This window comes from Dermacentor albipictus, chromosome 3, assembly GCF_038994185.2.
Source record: "Dermacentor albipictus isolate Rhodes 1998 colony chromosome 3, USDA_Dalb.pri_finalv2, whole genome shotgun sequence".
Classification (NCBI taxonomy): Eukaryota; Metazoa; Arthropoda; class Arachnida; order Ixodida; family Ixodidae; genus Dermacentor; species Dermacentor albipictus.
Window position 1 is genome coordinate 126,213,412 of NC_091823.1, and position 15,446 is coordinate 126,228,857.

General features: G+C 41.1%; 1 protein-coding gene and 1 long non-coding RNA gene across 5 annotated transcripts in view; one reads left to right on the forward strand and one right to left on the reverse strand.

Moving 5' to 3' along the window:
• Positions 1-15,446, reverse strand: part of LOC135921132 (putative fatty acyl-CoA reductase CG5065) — a 98,352-nt gene that overhangs the window by 63,581 nt on the left and 19,325 nt on the right. The window lies entirely within an intron of this gene.
• Positions 1,236-14,220, forward strand: LOC135921133 (uncharacterized). The gene is made up of 4 exons (XR_010570461.2): positions 1,236-1,359; positions 2,866-2,907; positions 6,026-6,230; positions 8,928-14,220. It is a non-coding gene; the product is annotated as an uncharacterized lncRNA (long non-coding RNA).

Consider the following 15,446-nt stretch of genomic DNA (forward strand, 5'->3'; position numbering starts at 1 on the left):
ACACCCTGCATATATATATATATATATATATATATATATATATATATATATATATATATATAGTTTGAGAAGACAAACGTCGCTACAAGCAGTGATAAACAACCGCTGATTGGACGCATCCTGCATTTCTATCGGCGTCCATTATAAGGGCCCGGCCAGTGCCCTGGCTGAGTGTTAGGAAACGGCATTGCATGCCTCCATGTTAAATATGGTCAAGGTGGCGGGGAACGTTAACAAAATTCAAGTCTGGGGTTTGACGGGCCAAAACCACGCTTTGATTATGAGCCGCACCGTAGTAAGAAACTCCATATTTATTTTGACCATCTGGGGTCCTTTAACTTGCACCAAATTTGGTGCAGGTTAAACGCACAGTACGCGGGCGTTTTTGCATTTCAGCCCCATCGAAATGCAGCCGCCACCGCCGGCATTAGATTCCAAGCACTCGGGTTAGTAGCGCAACACCTCAGCCGCTATGCCACCACGGCGGGTGCGGCGGAGAAAGGAGTGAACATCGTTTTTACAGAGTAATTTAGCTTAGATGTTACCCGTTAGCGCGCTACAGAACGAAACGAAAAGCTTGGCGGATATGTACAACATGGTGCTCATATTTCACATGGAGGCCAAATTCTTCTCTGTGACCTAGACGGGGTGCTGGCGAATGTGTTGGGAATCTGCTCGGCCACCAAGCACAACCTGCGCTGCTATACGTTCTCGGTGACAACTCGCACAGCGCAGAAGCACACGCACAAATGTTTAAAGAATGGGACGACAGACCGCCTGCAGTTTGCCATGACGTCGAAATAAGAAGCACAAACAGCGACGTTTCTGTACTTTTGTGGTCAATAGTTCAGTTCGCATGGTTGCGGCACGCATTACTTTTTTTTTTAAATACAAACGACGACAACTGTGCGCGGAAACATTAGCACGGCGTTTGCGACGTTTGAATTTGGCGCCTTTTCCCGCGCATGCCATTAGCTCCGGCCGGTGCACTGCGTTACTGCGCTAAAGAAAGTAGTTCATCAAAGAAGTGAAGCAAAAAACTTTTATACACTTCCAAAGCGCTACAATTTTTCTGTAATAACATGACATCACAGAATTTGTTATCAAATGGTACAATTTATGATAATATAAGCGTGTATTTGTATGAGTGTACATGTATGATTGCGCGTTTGCGCTGTTGAGGCTTGTAGCATTCCGGCGTGATCGTGCATGCTGGTTGTGTGAAAACTTCCTGCGTTTTCTGCGTTCTTTGTGTGCTTCGCTGTGACATCTTCGGAATGTTCCTGCGTGTTGCTCGCTTTTTATGGGCTTGTTGCCTCGAAGATCGCCATGATCGCCTCCGACTCAGCGACATCAAAGGTGAGTTAGTGTTTCGAATTCCCCTTGTTCGTCCGCGCCTGCGGCGCGGACGAAGGGGAATTTCAGCGCCTGTGCGTGTTTTCCGTGCGCCTCTTTTCTAGTTTTCATTCCTAGCACTATCCTTCCGTTGCCAGAATTGGTTGTACCGCACTAGATTCGTGGTATATAACATGGAGCTTTGTCCTGGTTTAACTTTACACTCCGCTTGTGGTGACGTAAGGCAGCTATGTGGTGCCAGCTAAAACAGGGCATGTTGTACGCCATGATTTCTGATACGGTATTCGAGCACCGATTGAGTTAGCCTTATTAATGAGCGCAAAACAATGCGACGTGAAACCATCCGATCTGTATTGTAATCGGAAGATATTTCGTTTGGGCCACGCTTGTACAAGACGTGGGAGCGAGCTTGTAGCGGCGTGGGGCGGTGGGATCGGCGAAAGTGTATTCTGTTGCGCTGAATTCCCTTCAGGAACGAGTGACTAGGCTGCTATCTGACACGCCGTGCGGCCGATGTTCGCGCGATCGGAAAACACAGAGGAGGCTGTCGCGCAATAATAATAAAGAATTTGAAGGGTGTACATGTGATTCTATGCGATACGTGAGATACAATAGAGGGGGATGCCACAGAGTGCTGCGAAATCATCGAGTTATACGCCTTGCTAACCGCGTGTGTTTTGTTTTCCACCAGTTCGCGCGCATTCAGCTTTCTTTTTTCATCTTCGTTCGACGCCATCGAGTGCTTCGCCCCAAACGGCTTCGCGTAGGCGCTCTTAGCATTCACGGAAAGGCAGATTTCATGTCACTCCAGGTCCTACAACATTCAAAATAACGTAATTTCGTGAAATTGCAGCTTTTCGCACTTCAGTAAGTGATTGATTCAACAAAATTTTAAAATCAGTAGAGGAACGAGATGCCTGGCATATCTGCTTTGTCGTCCCACTGGGTTTCGAGGCGGCATGTATACGTTATCGGCAACATAAACATCAATAATTAGCATTGTTTCTTGTGACCATAGAAGTAGCTAGTTATGTCGAAAAGCTATTTTTGCTTTGAATCCGAGCACTAAATAGTGAACAGATTGAAAGGGGAGCGCATAGTTGTGAACTAAATGACAACGCTTTGCCACAAGCTTGGAATAATGCATTGTCGAAAGAGCAGTTCTGTGAAATTCTTTCTTTGAGAGTAAGCAAAACTTCAGTAGCATCAGGTAGACGGGGAGTAAAAGAATGCAACACTGTGGTTTTATATGAAGGAGCATCCTTTAATATGTGGCCATAACAGTTCAGTAGATGCATGGAAATAATTTTTAAAATAATAGAGGAATGTGAAATAAATTATTTGACAAGCTCACACTGCCATTGGCAAGAGCGGCCACACTTTAGTGTATTCAATGACTAGTCATTTGTATCCGTCTATTTATGTCAGCCTAATGGTCCATGTAGCTCTTTTGATTGTTGATTTTGCTGCATTGTGGCTTCACATTTTAATACTGACATCTTTTTTCAGATTCAAAATGAGCTGAGAGACACCCAAGCTGGAATGCTAAAGGTGAATTCTTTGGCCATCCATTCTGTAACGTCACCATGATCAAATACAGTGATGCCGTGAAAATGTATTGCAGGAAGCAGAAAAAACAACATTGCTGATGCAACTGCAAGGCATTTGCTCCAGTGATCAATTGGTGCAGAGTGCCTTCATTAGGAGACATGGTGCCTTTAAGCACTCAGCTGAAAGACTGCAACTGCACCGGGACTGGGAGTGAATTTCAGTGTCACTTGTGAACATATTAAAGATAGAATGTGCCTTCTTCAGGGTATATGCCTGATATGGGAGGGGTGTTCAGAAACAGTGTGGACATTAGTGGTCTACGTGAGTGCACATCTTCCTAGTTTTACCTATGTCATGCAGCAGTGCACTGCTAGAGGTATCAAACCAGAGCAGCAGCACCCTTTGAGAAAGTTGGCTAAAGAACGAGCAGTGATCAAAGCTTTCTGCATTTCAAGGGCCAAATTCCAGAAAGATTGATGCCGAGCTGGACGGTGTGAAGTGCCGGTCACCACATACTGTAGCCAGCATGGCATGAATCTCCTTGGCATTATGCCTCGTTAGGATACAGAAATTGCATCACTGCTCATAAAAAAAAATTGGAAATTGGGAGGTTGAGGGGAAGTGGCAGGGCTCCCCTCTGGAGTAGCCAGTGCATGCCCATTGCTATACTGATAATCCTACCTTAATGAGAACCAGTGATGCATGTTAACCTATTACGCAGCTAAGTGCATTCCTTGTTTTGTATTAAGGGGACACTAATGACACCTTAAATGAATTTAAAATAAAGCATCGTTTTAAATATCTACTTCTGTAAATTTCTTGGTAATTGCCTGATTATTAGAGAAAATAAAGCTCAGCGTTCAATTTTCTGAGTATCGCCCCAAAATCTTCGTGCTGACATCTCATTGTCACATCGTGGATTTCACGTATTTTTACAAACTTGGGTTGTATTGTTTCAGTAAAAGTTCCTGACGGTTCTTATTTTAAGTTTTTGGAATACAATGAAGAACATCTTTATTTGTAAAAAAAAATTGCTGCACCTGAACAAACATCAAAATCCATGACGTCACAGCAAGCGGGTGTGGTAACTTCAAGGCAGCACTGCCACCAATCTTTCCTCTTGCTGCTTTTACAATTTACTCACCCTCTTGTCATGGTACGAGTGAATCTCTTGAATTGTAGGAAGGTCATTTACAGATACATCTAAAATAATTTTTCTCTTTAGTGCTTTCTTGCCATAGTTGCTTAGGGGTGTTGGCACAGCGCCGCTAAGCACGAGGTCACATGATCAAACCGCATTTTGATGGAGGTGAAATACAAAACTGCCCATGTACCTTGCAGCCTGATTTGGTAAAAATGAATCCAGAGTTCCCCACTATGGTGTGCTTAAAGCCTGTTTCACATGCAAGCGAAAATGCTTGCAAATCCTGCCAACGCGCCGCAGAAATCAGTTTCAACGGTGGGAGCGGCAAGGTTCGGGCAAGTTGGAATTTCATCACAGCGGCAGAGCGGCAGCACTGCTTCCGAATGACCCACCTCGACACGTGACCAGCGGAGGATTAGTGCTGGAAAGCCTGCGCATAGGATGATGTTTATTTACTTGGTACACGTGGTACAGGCAACATGCCAAGAGAGCTTTTCAACGAATTGTTAAATTGCTAAGCGCAGGATATGTATTTATGAAATAAAAATTTGAGAGGCAGAGACAAAGCTATGTTTATGTTGGTAGTCGCAAACTACCGAAACTGGCTGAAAGTCCTGTGTTTTATGCCAGCAACATTGCTATTCGCAGCAGCGGAAAATGCGCGGCGGCAATGCATATGAAACGAAACTTTGCGATAAGCTTTGCAGCGCCGCGTCGCTCTTCGCTCCATTCGCTGAATCGCTTGCATGTGAAACAAGCTTAAACATCAGATTGTCGTTTTGGCACTTAAAACGCCAAAATTTAATTAATTTAATTTTACTTTAGTGCTCCTTTAAGCGGTAGAATTCATGATCTCTGCAAAAACTCATGCTCAAAGTATTTTCCGTAAAGATTAAATAAACAGTAGATATAAGTGTCTATTTATATTTTGAATTCTGTGATACGTGATGACTATTAGTGGTACGAGACAGAATTGTAATACAATGTGTGACGGCACGATGATGCACATCGAGGAAATGACCGAGTCTCCCTAGAGGTCCTTGACATGGACATCAACTGACTGTCCAAAAACTTCTGAGTTCACTCCGTTATCTTGTGCAGCCTGTGCTTTGCGAGTAGATTAATTTAATTGAGGTTTAATTTAATTAATTTAATTTACTGTCCTTGCGGCTTATGTACATTTCATACAGTGGAGTGGAATCTCGCATTACTTCTGGAGCACAGCAAGCGAACGTGATGTGTAGTGGTAATCTTAGTAATGATCGACAATCATGTCCCACTTCGAGCTCCTAATGCTGCTTGCCAACACAAGCAGCAGCATCTGCTCAAGATAGCGTGAAAGAGATTCATTGAAAAGTGGCATATGCCCAGGGTCACATACCCAGTCACCCAAGCTGTTCCAACGGTTGGTATTGAACTCTTCCCTCAACATAGCAGCCCAATCTCCCCATTAGACCATGGCTACATATTCACACAAATGGATGGGACAATCGAGACAAACACCTGAAAATATGAAGTATCCCAAGAATGGTAATCACAATAAATAGTACTAGATGTGCATTAGCGCAAGCTCTTGGGCCAGTTGGTGCATGATGAACTTGAAAAAGGGGGGTACCAGCAAAACAAAGGACGCGCACACATGGAAAAGGCGTTAGACAGGGACGAACGCTGGTCCGTCCCAATGTCCGTCCATGTCTAATGCCGTTTCCTTGTGTGCGTGTCATTTGTGTTTCGCTGGTGCTCCCCTTTTTCAAGTACTAGATGTTTGGATACGTTGGTTTATTTTTCTTGTTTGTGCTGGATTGTTTTTCTGAAACATGGGGCATCCAGACAGCATCAGAAGCTTGTAAGAAGTCAAGTTTAGCATTTTAGATTTGCAACAGGTACTTTTGTAATTGATTTGCAGTAGGGCTGTTGTGTGAATGTACTTGAAAGGCTTAAAACTGTTTTGCTAACATTTACTTAAACATGCAGGTTCACATACGCTGTAAGAGTGCACATTGAGAAGGTTATCCTGGCCCAGCTTACCATGGCCTGCCATGGTGGACCAGGAAAGTTTGCAAGGGCCTTGCTTCACCATGTGTTCACAGAGGAGGAGCTCATGGGCCATTTGGGCTTTGGAAATAACACCAAGGGGCAACAGAGGCTCTTGACCCCATCAGGGTCAGTGCTGTTATAGGCAAGTACCATATACCCTTTCCGGTTGCATTTTTACATTCACATTTCTTTTCTAAATTTATGAACTTGCCATTGGCATAACAAACGACTTTCACGTAGCCTGTGTGTGCAGTTGTGTGCTACAATAGCCTACCATTTGGAATGACTGTTCATATGATCTTGAGTGCCTAATGCCGCCATACTCAAATGCTTCCAAATTTAAAAGCTGCCTTCACTGCCGAAAGTTTTTATCATCTCCACCAAATAAAATGAGCTGCATTTGTGCATTAGCAGTGCTACTTGGCTGTCATTGCAAGGAATAGTTGCCTGTGAAGCACGCTCCAAATCTGTTGGCATGGAGGACATGGTTAAGTAGCCTGAAAGTGTTAATACACGAATTGCGGAGAAGCTATGCTCAAGTGTGGTTACTGCTCAGCTCGAGCAGGAGCACGTTCACCAAATTGCAGAAATCAAAACAAAACAGCTCTCCATGTTCTGAGATGTGAAACAGTAGTTTCACCAATTTTAACAGACCACATCAAATCAAAGTTGCTCCTATCTTGAAGCAGGTCCATGTGATCCGAGACAGCAACCTTTCAGCGGAGGGAACCTGAGTGTTGTGGCAATTTTCTTTTGGTAGTTTCAATCAAAGAAACAACAGGGACCGAGTTGCCAGCTTCACAGTCAACAGTACTATGTTTAGTGGATGCTTAGTTATTCTAAGCACCTAACCTATGACTCGTATTTATTAACATGCACTGTGTCACTTTGTATTCTAAGATAAGAAAAAAATATTTATGTGGCTTTTCCTCATATACTTCAATAAATGGAGAATAGGCTCTTGGGGCCTAATGTATAAAGCTTCTTACAGACCATCGGACATGTCCACTACTCCCATTCTGAAATTGTTAGAATTGTTTCCTGCTTCCTTACTTCACCTACCTGTTAACATGGTTATGAACCATTGCCAAGTAGATTATGGGCTTAAATTTATCAAAAAGATGAATGGGCTTTTCTGTCGCTCTTGTTTAGCCCGTTGAGGATCACATTTTGGGGAGAAATATGCCTCTAATTTAGGAGTTATATATCTTTTGTAGTGTGCACATACTCAAAACTTTCGACTTGAATAGTGTCCTATTCAATTTAGTCTTTGAATGGACTTAGACTTAGGAATTTAGTATTTGTAAATGTGAGTATTATTCTAATATTTCGAAACACCAATAAAACATGAGATTTGAGCCAAAGTACGGTAAATTTTCACCTCCAATAACATAGTATAGACGTAAAATGTAAGAACTTGTAAGAATAGCAGACCAGGCTACGTTACTAAAGTAGCTGTACTTTAGAGGCTGTACAGCAATCATTCATGCTTACTGAAGAGTCCTGTGCATGTGAAGAAACTTTTTGCTGCTCCATTTGTGCCTTTAATAAACAGCTCTTCATAACATAACAATGACAGAAACTTGCTAACTTTAAGAATACTAGTATGTGAACCTCATCTTACATTAATTGTGATATCAGCTGTTCATTATTCAGAAGCTATCCAATATTTGATTTGCTTCTGGCATTATTCGGTTCAGTCTCAAAAATCACTTTTCGCGCATCCTTAATATTGTTATTGCAGATTTAAGTTCTTCAGGGCGACTTTCCGAGAAAATAAACTGGTAAATAATTTTTTAAAATAACAATAAAGTGGCAATACCATTTCAGTATTTGCAGTTTTACATGTTTTATTGTTTTATGCAGGATAAAGCAGCATAATTTTTTCTGTAATGAAACTTACGGAAACTTGTGGCAGCACTCCCAAATTAGTGCAATGACAGACACCAAGGAGCTAAGTGAAAAATCAGTTTGGGAGAAACCCAAGGAGCGACAGCACTATAAGAATATTTTCTAGAAGTCTCAGAAGGTTGCAGCACCTCCAGTGGGAGGCTAGGCAACACTTTGTTCTGAAAAGGCAAATTTTTTCAGAACGTTCCGTCACAGCGACAGATGTATGGCAGTGAACCCTAAAAGGGTTAAAGAAGTCAGTCCTATGGCATATGGCTCTTAAAAGACAGCATTTCTTCGTATCTGTCACATTCTGCATGTGTCATGCTAAGCAGTTTGGCGCACAACTACACGGAATCCTCATTATAACAGTAGTTCAGTCGTTGAGGAAGAAAACATACTTCGCTGTAAGCAGTGTCTTCTTTAATGTGGAAAGTCCTAAGTCATTGTAAGGCGAGAAGTACGTTCTGATTGCATGTGAACTCAGGAAACCTAACATCAAATGAAGCTACACTCAATTATAGTGACATGACACTATTGTATTTGGAGCATGGAAAAGCACAGTGAAGTGCTGCACATTTTAATTATGAAACTTACAAGAAATAATTTTAGTTGTCAGTTCAGGTTTATTTATGAACGACATGAATTTTTTTCACCATTTTGTTTATCAGCAAGCAAAGTTCACATCTTTGAAATTGAAGATATTCATAAAGTTATATTGCTACAGTGTTTTGTTCCTCTTTGCCCTTTCCTGCATTTGACACCTAGTGGAGTCCTGTGCCACACTAAATAAATTTAAATGGTCATGCTGTAAAGCTGTACCTATGGAAAATTGGAATAAAGCAACGCAAATACATAAATCAATTTCATTGTAACAAGTGCATGTTGCATGCCATTCTTTTGCATGTGGAAGTTGCTTTTTAAAACTTATTCTGGCTTGTTTTTGCAGGCTTCACGTGTCGCAAATTTCCTGGTACCAACATGCCCTATGTAAAGAACTCTGGCCTCGCTTCTCGCATGGGACCCTGCCCCTGAAGCAACTGCCCCTCCCCTTCACCTCTGAAGAGCCCAAGTTGGACAGCTCAAACCAAAACACAAGTGTTGTGCTTTTGTAACTCTCGACATTTTTATGTTTTATGTTAGTCTCCTGAAGGGCCCAATTTGGATTTCTCAAATGAGCATACAAATGTTGTGCCTTCCTATGCCTTGACATTTTTATGTTAATTTTATTTATGTTAATTATGCTAGTCTCCTGAGAAGCCCACATTGGATTGCTCAATCCAGAATCCAAGTGCTGTGCTTTGTTATAGTTCACTACATTTTTATGTTAGTTTTTGATATGGTTCCAGTAAGGATAGTGTTTCCTTATTAATATATTTTTTAAGTAGCTTAAGTCATTTCATGCCAAACCACCCAACAATTTTCTCAAGAACTGTTCCATTATGGCAAACCATTTCAAGTTTGCTTGATTTTGAGTAGGTACAACGAGAAAATTTTTGAGAAAATTTGCTTTCATACATACTCTTAAGTAATTCCAGGGCAACCAACCAGCGTTTTTTTGGCCATCACAGATATAGTTGAAGCTCCGAACTCTTGCTCCCCATTTATTTTCCTTCACAAAAATTTTTTTGAATTTTGGCAAAAATTTATTGTTCTTGCCCAGCTAAGCTAGAAGCCACTGATACACGTTTCTTCTGAAAGGAAAATTGTATGATCCAGATATTCAGGCGGTGTTCATGTCAAGAGACTGAAGTGGTGTGACTGCCAAAATTTGCAGTTTGAATTTTCTTCTAACGTAGGGAAATACAGAAGGCACAAAATGAATATAAAATCAGACTGCTTGACTTGGGATAGCAGCAAAATATTTCAAGCCTTGGAGGTTCAGTTGATCAGCTAAAAAAACTGTAACGTTGAAATTTTTTGCAAGCTTCGTGTTGAAGGTAAAAAATTAGCTTTGGTGGTTGGCACAAAAGTATGTCACCCATCATTACACAGCCGTACATGTCTGCTATGCATGTGACATGAAACAAAAAGCGATTATTCTTTAAGTGCGATAAGGTATTTTTTATAATGTTCCTTTGTGGATCACACATACAGCATAAATATAGCATAAATATATGAAGCCATGTCATCTAGCAAGGAAAGGTTGTTAATATATTAGCCACAAGAACTACTCAACAAACTGACTTGCCTTTTTTATCATTACGAAGGCAGGTGACGACAAGCGCTGCTGCTGCAGTCTCAGCTCGTATTTTTTTAACATGAACGCAAAAAGTGGTCGCCAATGGTGTCTGACCACATCAGACTGAACATGGCACATATGACTTTTATAGATGAGCATGTTCCAGCTCTGAAACAGTGGTAGCAAACAACACCACAAGAATTTGTTCATACTCATGTAGGTTTTCAGTCTTAATTATGAAGGTGTTTTCTACTTGCATCATCATTGGGCTTCAGGGAGCAGGGCACAAAGTGCCCTGCTCCCTCTATGTTGCATTGCAATGCGACATGCCCATTAGGATGCTTTGTATGAACAATATCAGTGCTCTTTATAGATTTACTGTCTACATAATAGCTGATATTTCTTTTTCTAAACTGCATGAAACATATCTTTTAGCACTGCAGGATTCCCTCACATATTTATTACGTGCGAGGTCTGTTAGAAAAGTATTCGACCTTTTTTTGCGAACACCTGATGAATATGAAACAAGCGCGTTTTCATCAGCCGCCCTTGAACCTTTGTGCGCATGCATGAATTTTTTCCCACCTGCCAATAGCGTGAATTGCTGGGACGCAGCGTTTGAATGAGGTAGTACGGTGCTCTCGTCGGTTTTTTATCGCAAGGAAAATGGCAGAGCGACTGGAGCAGTGCTACTGCATCAAATTTTGACAGAAACTGGGTGACAGCCAAGTGGAAACCATCTGGAAGATTCAGAGTGCTTTCGGTGACTGTGCTATGAGCAGCACACAGATTATGGAGTGGTACAACCAGTTTAAAGACGGCCACACATCGGTGGAGAGCGAGCCACGCTCCAGTCGGCCATCAACATGCCGAAATGACCAGGTCATTGCCGAAGTGAACCCCGTGGTGATGCGGGACCGTCGTGTAACTATCCAAGAAATTGCGGAAGAGGTGGGCATCAGCACATTTTATCCACATTCCATTATCACCGAAGATTTGGCCATGAAGAGAGTTGCGCCAAAATTCGTTCACAAGCTGCTCATGGTGGAGCAAAAGCAACTTTGTGTTGAAGTCTCGCAGACATGCTGGATTCCACAAACAGTGACCCCAACTTCATGAACACCATAATCACTTGTGACAAGTCTTGGGTGTATGTTTACGACCTGGAAACCAAATCCCAGTCGTTACAGTGGAAGCATTCCACGTCACCAACCAAAGACTGCTAAGTGTGCAGCAACGTCAAAGTGTTGCTGACTGCTTTCTTTGACTCCCGCAGTGTGGTACACCACGGATACACACCACAGGGTCAAACAATCACTAAAGACTACTACAGGGATGTCCTCCATGGCCTATGTGATGCTGTATGGAGCAAGATACCGAAGTTGTCAACAGGAAATTGGCACATCTTTCAAGACAATGTTTTTCTCGCACCTGATTCAGACTTTTTTGGCGAAAAACCAGACTCCTGTAGTTCGACAGGCTCCTTGCTCTCCTGATATGGCGGCCTGCAACATCTGGCCGTTTCCCAAAATCAAGGGGCCATCAAAACAAGCATGATTTCAGACAAGAGAAGACATTATGGCTGCAACGACAGCTGAGCTAAAGTCCATTTGGAAAGAAGCCTTCTCGGAATGCTTCTAACAACGGCAACACCGCTGGGAGAAGTGGCTGGATTCCCAAGGAGACTACTTTGAGGGTGATTAGGTTTCCAACACTTCAGTTATGCCAGTTTTTTTTCTTCAGCCAAAGGTCGGGTACTCTTCTAACAGACCTCGTATTGATATTTTATGTGCAATGGCTGTATGGTTTACCTGGCCCACACCAAACACAAGCCTCGTTGCATTAGAGCATGTGTCCCTTAGCAATAAAATGCAGACCCTAACACCGCTTATCTGTCATCTGTGCATACGAAGCCAGCTTTGTTGTCTGCATTCCCGGCCAGCAAGCTGTGCGCACATCAGAGAAAAGTCGGTGCTGACAAAATTTCAAAAAGGAATTTCTCACTTTTAAAAATGACTTTTTTAACTTCACACATGCATAGCAGACATGTAGAGCTATCCAATAATGTATCACATTTTTTCGCCAACTACGAAGGCTGTTTTTTCCTTGAACATGAAGCTTCTTGCAAAAGATTAGAATTTTTTTTTTTACAGGCGATCAGCTGAACCTTCAGAGCTTCATATATTTTTCTGCTATACTCTGTCACTTGGGCTACCATTCTGTATTTAATTTCTGTCCTGTGAATTTTTTCTTACGAAAAAAAAACTAACGGATTGCAATTTGACTCATTTTTGCCGGTGCCAAAAGCAATTGAAGTATGCAAATATTTGAAAAATTGGCTATTTCGGCAGTTGCATCACTTCACCATATTTCCACGCACACCATTTGAAGGCCTCGATTTGAAAAAAAAATGAAAAGCTAGAGGACATTTGATGCCTCTAGCTCAGCTGAACAGGAAAACTAAACTGTCACCTAAAATGCTACAAAATATCTGGCAGAAATAAATAAAAGTGGGTAACAAGCTTTGAACTCTAGTAAACATGTGGCAATGTTTCAGATTTATGTGCGGTGTGAAAAAAATGCTTGTCGATTCGGCATGGAATTGCATACCTGCAAGTGCATCTGTGCCATTTCCAGAGTTCAGTAAGAACGGCATTTTACATAACTTTGTAAAAATGGTTTATTGCTATCTAAAATACATGAGTAAAATTAATAGGTATAAGTCGGCTTAAATTTAATATGCAACAAAACATCTCCAGTAATGGCAATGATGTGCCTTTCATGTTTGCATAAAACCATATCTTCTGAATTCTTTCGTTATTTTTTGTGGCAGCGAATAAAATTGAAATGGAACTCGCACAAGGAGTAACTTTGCTGTATTCCAGCACATCACTAATAGCTGTCTTTGTTTCATATGAAAATCTGAAGCAGTCAATATGAATAAGTCGCTTGATATGGAATTACCTGCGCAGCAACGTTATCATGGCAGAAAACACAACTGGATCATGCAACAGCAATGCGGCATAATAAACTGCTCCCATAGGCATCACTTATTGTGATTGCCATGTTTCAAAAGTATGTAAGGTTTACTGAAATTGGCACACACCATTCAACCAACAAATAAGGATTGTACAGTGATCCTTTTTCAGTTTTACAGATATTTAAGTTGTCTGCCAGGTAGCATAATTCTTGTTCTTGAGCTGGATTATTCAGAGGTGGACATTACTAGCACAAGAAATGGAAACATTAAACTGATTGTCATAAATTTATTAATTCACTTATAACATCACAGCACATATTTCAGTTTGCAAATTGTAGCCAGTGAGTTTGCAAGACATTCACTTGAAATTAATTTCCAGGATGACACCAGTTTCGATATTTTTCCATAAATGTGAGAGAAATACAAGGGCATTCCGGTTACTTTTGTACTTCGATGCATAGCAGTGCATTTCTACAGCCAGTTTGATGGCATGTGTCTCGTTACTAGTGTCATTCTGGAAATTCATTCTAAGTGCATACACCTTGTAAAATTACCGGCTACAATTCGTAAAAACTTTATTAGGAACTGAGTTTTTGTTAATCAGCTGACTATGGTGTCTTGTTTCTCATGCAAGTAATGTTTGGCACTCTGTATCTAGAATTATGTTAGCTGCAACAGTCAGTCCTCAATAAGTTCCATGAAACTTAAAGATAACCACCCTGCATATCAGGTCTCAGTTGAGTGCTGTGGGCACAAGCAAATTGTGCCATGGTTATAGTACCACTGGCTACCTAATAGAGAAAGCAAGTACCTTTTTTGAGTGTTCTTATTTAGTCATGTCAGTCTGCTTGTACATTTATTTATTTAGGCATTTATTTTTTAAAATTTATTTCTTTTGGGAAATGTGTTTTACTTGAGAGCCACACTGACTACATCTTCAGTATTCAATTTTGTTATGGTGTCAAGCTGCAGGAAGTTTGTACTGTGCGATAGTTTTTAAGAAGTTTCTGATCTCAAACTACAAAGGGTTGTACATTTACAGAGATGTTTGGTTACAAATAAACAGTTCACCTAGAAAAATGGTTTTTGTCTGCATCAGTTCAGCACTCTTGATTTTTCGGAGGACCATTCACTCTGACAATTGAAAAAAGTGGCATAACGGTACTGCTAGCAGTTTTACAATATGGTTTATTACAGGCAATCTAGGAGCATGCTTTTGAGCCCAGGGTGACAGAGGTCTGCGGTACAAAATGCCTGTATTTAAATTTTATCCTTATCCTCTCACAGCAGACATGCCACCGTGACATCAAAGGTAATTATATGCAACATAGCTCAGCAGTATTTTAAGGCAAGTGCAGGTTTAAACTGCTAAATACCCAGTGGGGCATAAAGGGCTTTCAACGTAATTTGTGTTGATGTTCAACAGATCTGCAACAATGCTTCCATGGGCTTTCAATATTGACGAACTACACATTTCAACAATACCTCCATGGGCTTTCAATTTTGAGGCTCAACACATCTGCAACAATGCTTCAATGGGCTGTCAACATTGACAAACAACACATTTCAACAATACCTCAATGGGCTTTCAATTTTGAGGCTCAACACATTTGCAACAATGCTTCAATGGGCTGTCAACATTGACAAACAACACATTTCAACAATACCTCAATGGGCTTTCAATTTTGAGCTTCAACAATGCTTCAATGGGCTTTCAACATTGACAAACTACACATTTCAACAATACCTCAATGGGCTTTCAACATTGACAAACAACACATCTTCAACACTGCTTCAATGGGCTTTCAAGAGTGAAATACACCATAGTTTCAACGATATGCCAACGATCTTTCAAATTGAGAGGCCACAATGATGTTTCGACAAAATGTCGCGGGCCAATTATCAACACTTGTCAACAATTTCCTCAATGATGTTTCAACAATTCGCCAATGATCTTTCAAGGTCATTTGTTGACGTTGACCAATGATATTTCAATAACCTTTCAACAATTTTTTTTGTAAGGGAATGCGGCCGCCGTGGCCGGGAAGGAACAAGATAAGGCAGGACGCGACAGATATGACCTAACACGTGGAAATTTTTTGGCGACCTAACATCGAGAAATCGTCATTATTTTATGCCATTTAATGACGCGTGACGACATAAGACATGCCGACTTTATATAATATCTAACCTTCCCAATAAACTTTCAGGTAAGCTCCGCGTCCTCTTCTTTCTTGTTCCTTAGCTTGTGTCCCAGTAGTTTGCGCTCTGAATTTGTCCATGCTTCCATACCAACTCGCCAATTT